Source organism: Podarcis liolepis (genome assembly GCF_965112155.1).
Source record: "Podarcis liolepis genome assembly, chromosome: 9".
Classification (NCBI taxonomy): Eukaryota; Metazoa; Chordata; class Lepidosauria; order Squamata; family Lacertidae; genus Podarcis; species Podarcis liolepis.
This window is the reverse complement of record NC_139564.1, coordinates 17,543,651-17,551,605: the sequence shown is the minus strand read 5'-3', so window position 1 is coordinate 17,551,605 and position 7,955 is coordinate 17,543,651.

Sequence of the window (7,955 nt, the reverse complement as noted above, 5' to 3'; positions counted from 1 at the left end):
CTGCAATAGAGCGGGCCATGATTGCAGTGTTAAGGTTTAATTCTGTGCCAGGGTGCCTACTTTACCAAGCAATCCAAGGCTTTGTCAAAATAAAGATACATGTGACAGTGACAATATCAGCTGCAAAACCTATAAAGTACATTTAAAAGCAGCAATAAAACCCTGTGTGCTGTAGTGGTCAACTAGACTGAACTATGACCTGGGAGATGCAATTTCAAATCCTGACTTGGCCAAGTCTATGATGCTCACTGGGTCACCTTGGGTGAATCACTGCCTCTCACCCTAGCCTACCTTTCAGGGTTGTTGTAGGGATTAAATGAGGAAGAGGAGAATCGTGTATTCCACCTTGAGCTCCTTGAACAAAAAAGTGGGATATTGATGCAATAAAATAGTAAGTAAGTAATAAAAGAATAGAGATGTAAATAAAAATGCAAATGGACACTACAGGATGAAAATAATCTAAATGTGATCTCCAAAAGCTTGGGGGAGCAAGTTTCCATGTGATGGAAACTCATTACTGTTGTAGATATCCATGACACCCCATGGCCGCAGGTGGCACTGTGGTCTAAACCACTGAGCCTCTTGGGCTCACCGATCAGAAGGTCGGTGGCTCAAATCCCCATGATGGGGTGAGCTCCTGTTGCTCTGTCCCAGCTCCTGCCAACCTAGCAGTTCAAAAGCATACCAGTTCAAGTAGATAAATAGGTACCATTTTGGTGGGAATGTAAATGGCGTTTCCATGCGCTCTTGCTTTCATCAGTGTTCCATTGCACCAGAAGCAGTTCAGTCCTGCTGGCCACATGACCCAGAAAGCTGTCTGTGGACAAACGCCGGCTCCCTTGGCCTGAAAGCGAGATGAGCGCTGCAACCCCATAGTTGCCTTTGACTAGAGTTAACTGTCCAGGGGTCCTTTACCTTTTACCTATTCCAAGTCTTCATGCAATGAGACTTGGTAGGAACAAAAGCAGGTTGCCAAACGATGAGTTCGAGATCTTTAACATTTCCCTCAAGTACATAGGGGGAAGACCCCAGACTAAGCCTTTTCTATTTCCTAAAATTAATACAAGGAAGTGCTTGCACTCTCGCACACCTAGTTTTTGTGATGCCCGAAATAGTAACAGACTTTCTTTGAGGCTGTAGATTCAGTATTCTCCCGGGTATGCCCTAACAGGAGGGTCCATGACTACTATGCCAAGGTTCAAGTCTCTATTACGGTGCTACTAATTCACCAAGGAATCTAAGGCTTATGCTAAGAGAAAGATGAAAGCTCGGAAGAATTGCTGGTGCTTCTGGAAACTAACTGTAGTAATTCTCTGAAAGATGATAGCCCTTTCTCCTCATGCCATTACGAAAAGCCATTACACAACTAAACTAAGCCCAGAGACATACGTGTCTGCCAGGGCTTCTGTTACGCATTTAGAATACGTTCCCGGTTCGCAGGCTTTCTTGAAAGAAATGTGTCTAATAGCGACCCTCAGGCCATCTCTCCCTAGGACTGCCGAATCCTGTTAGTGCTTTAATGTCTTAGAGAAATTGCTGAAGTTTTCTAATCTGTCCCAAACCATCTTTCACTAGCAATAATGATGACACTGATTTAGAGTGTTTGACAGGCAGTACTTGTGAAGATTTTTATTTAAAAAATAATAATTTTATGACGTTAGTATTGGAGAGTCGAGCTTGGATAACATGCCTTTTGTGTCCCCTTGGCCCAATAAGAAACATAAATGAAGTATTAAGTCCTAATGTCCTTTCTTCTTGGGGGATGGGGGTGTGTTTGGAAATTGTAGTGGAATTTTAGTCTTCGTAATCACAACTTGAAGAGATCATTCTCCTTTATGAATCAAAACATGAATACTGGTGGCTATTTGAAAAAAGCTGATAGGTTTTGTAGTGTTGTGGGGGTTGTTGTTTTTTGCTTCCATCAAAGAATGAAATATAAATAGCATATGTGGAAACTGACATTTGCATACTGTCCAACGTCTACAGACAAGTGTGGGTGCTATCCCCACTTATATTGCTCTGTATTTATTTAGCATTCAGCAGAGAGCTGATTTCTGAAGCAGGCATGTGAATAAAACAGCCACTCCAAGATTCCATTTCTAAAACTTGAGGATGGTGTAACTTTATAAAAGGATCTGATTGTATTTAGCTGCAACTCGACTGTGGAATGAAAGTGGCAAAGAGATCTGAGTGTCAAACTAGGACTGGGGAGATCCATGTTCAAATCTTGACTGGGTCATCATTTTATTTGGAGGGGAAGGGAAAAAAACCCCAGTTTCAAAGAAGTACCTGTATCATTGGCAAGATTTCTCTTGGCTAGCTAAGCTAATAGGTAAAGGTAAAGGGACCCCTGACCTTTAGGTCCAGTTGCGGACGACTCTGGGGTTGTGGCGCTCATCTCGCTTTATTGGTCGAGGGAGCCGGCGTACAGCTTCCGGGTCATGTGGCCAGCATGACTGAGCCGCTTCTGGCAAACCAGAGCAGAGCACGGATATGCCATTTACCTTCCATCTGGAGTGGTACTTATTTATCTACTTGCACTGTGTGCTTTTGAACTGCTAGGTTGGCAATTGAGCTAATTAGCTCAGTTGAGCTAATATAAAATAAATGAATGAAATTGATAAGTTTTACGCAGATACTGTGTGAAAAGCACCTGAATTAGTCACGATGCCGACAATGCAGGGATATTGACGGGTGTCATTAACTGAATAATCACACTTCATATAGTTGAGTTTTATATGTGGAATGTCACTTGGAAATGCCATGTTTCTCGTTTGGGAGACTGATGCTGATCATGCATTTGCTTGTCGTTTTAATGTTGAAAAGCTAGCTTTGCAGAACACCTTACTTATTTTAAAAAGGGGCAACGGAGGCAAGCCTAGGTATGTAAGGTGGGCAGATACAAACAAGGACAGGGCTCCTGCACATTCAGTCATTGTGTAGCAGGAGATGTAGGGATTTCAGTAGGTTAGCAGGTCTTGCAATCTGCACCTGCAGAAATTTCCTTCTCTGCTGCTACACAGCTATTCAAGGTGTAAGAGCTTGTTCTCATTTTCATTTGGCTTTGTCTTAAAAGCAGTGATTTTAAATACAACACTTGTACAAGATTGTGCTGTTAAGTCCCATTGAGTTCAGGTAGGTAAATAGGCATAGGGCTGCAGCCTTACCTGGAAACAAAGCTTACTTCCAAGTAAAGGTGTTTCGTTTGGGGTTTTTTGTAAAGTAAGTTTTAATCTCAGGGTGGTTCACAGCATAAAAATACAAAATAATAAAAACAAGGAAAAACAAACCCAAGTTTCAGGTTGCGGCTCCTTATTTCATTTTTACTACAGTTTGCTGTCCTGAGCATCATATTGCCTTGAGCTTTCACTGATCCTATGAAATTCTAGCGGGGTTCTTTAGAGAAAATGATTTGAGGAAAGCATACATTTCCTTTCCCCCTTGATCTTTGGACAGCAGTCAAGGCTGCAAACTTTTCTGAGAATGTTCTCGCATCTTGTTTCATTTTAGGACAATGGAAAAGCATCCAGACAGATGCAAATTGTGTTAACATCTGTGTCCCTCCAGATGTTGCAGGACTGCAGCATCCATCATCCCTGACCATTGGCCCTGCTGGCTAGGGCTGATGGGAGCTGGGAGTCTATCAACCTATGGAGAGAGCCACAGGTTCCTCATTCGTGAGATTTGTAGATCTGATGCTTCTGGAGGGTGGCATCCCTGGTGGGGGACTCCCTGGTCCTGAATGGGGTAACTGTGCCCCTGAAGGACCAGGTGCACAGCCTGGGAGTCATTTTGGACTCACAGCTGTCCATGGAGGCACAGGTTAATTCTGTGTCCAGGGCGGCTGTCTACCAGTTCCATCTGGTACGCAGGCTGAGACCCTACCTGCCTACGGACTGTCTTGCCAGAGTGGTGCATGCTTTAGTTATCTCCTGCTTGGACTACTGCAGTACGCTCTACGTGGGGCTACCTTTGAAGGTGACCCGGAAACTGCAATTAATCCAGAATGCGGCAGCTAGATTGGTGACTGGGAGTGACCACCGGGACCACATAACACCGGTCCTAAGAGATCTGCATTGGCTCCCAGTACGTTTCCGAGCACAATTCAAAGTGTTGGTGCTGACCTTTAAAGCCCTAAACGGCCTCGGTCCTGTATACCTGAAGGAGCGTCTTCACCCCCATTGTTCAGCCCGGACACTGAGATCCAGCGCCAAGGGTCTTCTGGCGGTTCCCTCATTGCGAGAAGTGAGGTTACAGGGAACCAGACAGAGGGCCTTCTTGGTAGTGGCACCCGCCCCGTGGAACACCCTCCCTTCAGATGTGAAGGAAATAAACAGCTATCTTATTTTTAAAAGACATCTGAAGGCAGCCCTGTTTAGGGAAGTTTTTAATATTTCATGCTGTATAGCTTTTAACACTTGATTGGAAGCTGCCCAAAGTGACGGGGGAAACTCAGCCAGATGGGTGGGGTATAAATAATAAATTATTATTATTATTATTATTATTATTATTATTATTATTATTATTATTATTATACTTTGTTAACTGGTACAGGATCAGTGGACAGCAGGAAGCCTTTTTAGAAAGTTACATTTCACTGCAAAAAAAAGCAAAAATAAAAATCAGCTAGTGCATGGGGAAGAAGACAAACTGTCCTACAGTTGCTAAAAGAAGCCTTCAAAAAAGGAAGGTGATTATAGAGCCTTCTAGAAAAGACGCCCACTTGCTGAAGCAGTTTGAGGAGAGTAATATTAAATTTTACATCTATTGTTAAAATGACATTACTATGCGTGACTGTAAGATGCACGACTTGGGAAAAGAGGTAACTAACTTTAAAACAGATGTGTCTGTGTGGAGGAGGGGTGGGCTGGGAAGAGTTATATATTCCTCTGTGTCCCCAGCTTGCTAACTTTCTCTCCTGACGATGCTGTAATTTGTAATTCACGCGAGGAAGTAAGATGCTGGACTATGCAGATGAAATCAACAGCACTGACAGAATTACCAGTACTGAGAAAACTGTGTGGCATGAACATTATAGAACAGACGAAGCTTCTGACTTGTAGCATCAAGCCATTTGTCCAGCTTAGGTCAGTGTGGTTTGGAAGCAGCTCTCCAGGATTCCCAGACCTACCTGGAGATGCCAGGGATGCTTTACCACTGAGCTACACCTCTTTCCACCTCTTCCCCTCTGAGGGCATGTGCTCCACTGATGGCAGGTTGGAGGGAATGGCTGAATCTTTAGCTGCAGTTTTGCTTGTCAGGTTGTAACCTGGAGACTGGTGTCATACTGTGGTCTTCCCACTGAAGCAGGAGTTTCAGTACTACAGATCTTTTTGCTGGTTTCCCCAAAACTCCCCCAGCAGTGATTGGCTCCTAGGTGAGAGGTTGGAGCATGAGAGAGAAAGAGAGAGAGAGTTAAACTGGTTTCCAAGTGAGAGGTGGAATTCTAGGAAGCTGCATCTGTGTTGAGATTACGAATGCAGCTCACGAGCCTACGTCCAATCTGATTGGCAGGTATTTCATGATTTTGCTTTTTTGTGTTGTGTTGATTGATGTTGCATTTGTTATATTTTTATTTTATCTTCCATTCACATGCTCCTCGCTGCTTTGAAGGGGCAGATGGGGCTCGTCAACCTTTTGATCCTAAACCCCCACTGCCCTGCAGGATATCTTCAGGAAAATAAAAGGCTAAGGAGTAAACCCTACACAAATCTGGAACCGGATACCCTAAGACGGTTGGATGCCGTCTTGTATGCCTCCTTCCAGCAACTCCTGCAGCCAGGTTGGTGCCAAATGTATTGCTCTGCTTTCCTTTGGATCTCATCAGTGAGGCCATGATGGGGTTGTTTTATCCAGGCAGCCCAGGACCTCCATACACACTGCCCAGGCTTGTGCCCTGGGGAGATCACTTTGGTGCTGCTAACATAGTGGTTTGACTTCATCCCTGTAAGTCCTATTTCTCTTGAGACACATGGATGCAAAAAACAGCAGCTTTGGAGGCCTTTTGGCGCTTAACCTTTCTCCCGTCTACCAATTTCCCTTTGCCGATTCTTCTCTAAGGCTACTTTGCCTCCACCAACAGCGGTGTCCTTAGTCCAGGACTTCAGGGCAGTGGTCCATTGTCCATCCAACAGAATAGCCACCAAACCTCACATGGTTGGATTGCCACATTTTGAAGCGAGTGACATAAGTCCATTAGAAGTAATTGACAGTACAAGAAGGACACTGACAAACTGTAACGTGTCCAGCGGAGAGCAACCAAAATAGTCAAAGGCCTGGAAACGATGCCTTATGAGGAACGGCTAAGGGAGCTGGGCATGTTTAGCCTGGAGAAGAGGAGGTTAAGGGGTGATATGATAGCCATGTTCAAATATATAAAAGGATGTCACATAGAGGAGGGAGAAAGGTTGTTTTCTGCTGCTTCAGAGAAGCGGACACGGAGCAATGGATCCAAACTGCGAGAAAGAAGATTCCACCTAAACATTAGGAAGAACTTCCTGACAGTAAGATCTGTTCGACAGTGGAATTTGCTGCCAAGGAGTGTGGTGGAGTCTCCTACTTTGGAGGTATTTAAGCAGAGGCTTGACAACCATATGTCAGGAGTGCTCTGATGGTGTTTCCTGCTTGGCAGGGGGTTGGACTCGATGGCCCTTGTGGTCTCGTCCAACTCTATGATTCCATGATTCTATGAATTGAGCTGCCTACTGAAGTGCTTTTGCCAGTTTGGAACTGTGATAATTCACATCTTGTGTGAACTGCACAGCCAGACCTGGGCAGATGGTGGGGACATCCAGAGCTTGTAGGTCTCACAGTTTTCGCTGGAAATCTCCAGGTCATCATGAGACTTCCAGGGAAAGTGGGGCTTAACTCTCCTTTAAAAGAGAACCCCATACTTTTTACTGATCCTGGTTTCTGATGGCCCTTTGTACTGCTCAATGAAGCTGGACACTGTGCATGAAATACAATGCTGCTTGGATGGGGAATGGAGACACATGAGGGGAGGACACCTCTAATTTCTACATGGTTTGGACGTGCTCTACTATATAAAGATAAGAGCCACATCCATTGCTCTCCCTGCTTTTGCTTCTCAGCCTATGCACCCACTTGGGGTGAAAAACGTGTTCCCACCTCTAGTTTAAACAATATTCACAAGTGAGACCAAATAATTTATGTGCTCCCAGCAACACAACCATTTCAAATGAGCACAATGTAACTGGGAACTAAATTAGAAACCATAACAATAGGTTAGAGGCCTTATTTTCTGAGTGGGCTCTGATTTTCACACTTAAATTGCAGGTTCATTTTGCAGCACTCCATTGAGTACTTAGACATGGAAAGTGCTTGTAAATGAACCCATAGTTATTTATAGTGGAGAATAAAAGAGAGGGGGGGCCGACCAATTAACATTGTCTTATAAACTTAGCCAATGTTTTGTAACCCTACTATGAAGATTAACACAAACAAGTGAGGAAAATAAGCCAACCCAAATCCCTTTGTATTAAAAGTGTGGCTCCCCAAAGTTCCCTTAAATATAGCAATTAATTGAAATCGAATGTCACTTTACTAGACAGCTGCCTACCAGCTGCAGAATGTGAAGATTAATATCTAGCCTGGATATTTGCTTTATTAAAAAGGACTGGTGGATTATTTAAGGTGCTGTCCTTGAGAACCATAAAAACAAATCAATATCCCAACCATTTTTATATGCTTCAGTGTTCTGAAGGAGGAAGACCAGGGTGGAATCTAGAGACATAAACACCGCTTTGAAAAAGTTTTTTTTAAAAAAATGTTTTTAAAAATACATTGAATTTTCCATATGGCTCACCATCTCCATCTTGTATATTGCACTTAAAACACACTTAAAATGTTTTATTTGCAGCTGTATAGCTGAGTCCTAGGACAGCTTCTGCTCACATGGAGCTCTTTGCTTAGTAGAGCTCCATACATGCACCACT